Below are 1,069 nucleotides of genomic sequence, written 5' to 3'. Positions count from 1 at the left end.
AATTCTTTACCAAAAATTCCCAGAAATTCATTTTCGAAAATATAATTAATAACAATATTAATAAAATCTTATAATTCAATATCGTAAAATTCGCGGTGTTACAATATGAGTCTGGGCCTGGCCTGTTAGCCCATTTAGTTTTTTTCAAAGTCTAGGTCTGACCTGTTTAAAAGCCTGACATGTTAGCCTGTTTAAAGGCCTATTATACTATATTATATTGAAATATGTGATCATGTCTATCTTTAAATAACTAATATGCATACTTTTAAATAGATTTGTATAACCCTAACAATTAAATTATATTTTTGTATATATTTTTATATTAAAATTACTATATAATAACATTACTTATATATTAAAATTATAAAATATGAACATTATTACATAATATAATTAAATAGGCCGACATGTTAGGCTTAATAGGTCATTTGGATGGCCTAAAACCTAACCTGTTAAACTAAATAGGCTTTTCAAAAAGCCTGAGCCTGACCTGTTTACGAAAAAGCCTGGTCTGACCTAACCTATTATAGGCCAAATAATAGACCCCTTGTAGGCGGCTTGGCCTATTTCTACCCCTAGTAAGGAGGAAATAAATAAATCAGATGAAGGCATGAAGCGTTCCATGGAGGGAGGAAAATGCATAGAAGAAGATGATAATTTGAGAAAGAAATTAAATGTAGAATAATGAGAAATAAATTGGGAGATCTGGAAATAAATAGATTATTTTAATAAATAAATTATTTTGGTAAGAAATCGTAATAACTTTTAAGAGAAATCAGTTATATTTTAATTAAAGGTTAATAAAAATAAATTTTTCAATTTTACCATCTTTTATAAGTATGTTTTCGTCTTCAAGGACTCGCTTCTAATGAGTTGATACTTACAAATATATTTAGGGAAAAGTTAATATTGACTAAATGTGTGAACACTAATTAATATACCAATTAGTCAATACGCATAGAAAAATAAATAAGAATATTTAAATAACAGTTATTTTTTAATCGGTATGGTGGATATATATACTTTTTTAATGTGCAATTACCTAACAAATGTTGAAGTTCAGTTATAT

This window comes from Lupinus angustifolius, chromosome LG05 (assembly GCF_001865875.1).
Source record: "Lupinus angustifolius cultivar Tanjil chromosome LG05, LupAngTanjil_v1.0, whole genome shotgun sequence".
NCBI classification, from domain to species: domain Eukaryota; kingdom Viridiplantae; phylum Streptophyta; class Magnoliopsida; order Fabales; family Fabaceae; genus Lupinus; species Lupinus angustifolius.
The sequence above is the reverse complement of the archived record's forward strand: the minus strand, read 5'-3'. Positions refer to the sequence as shown.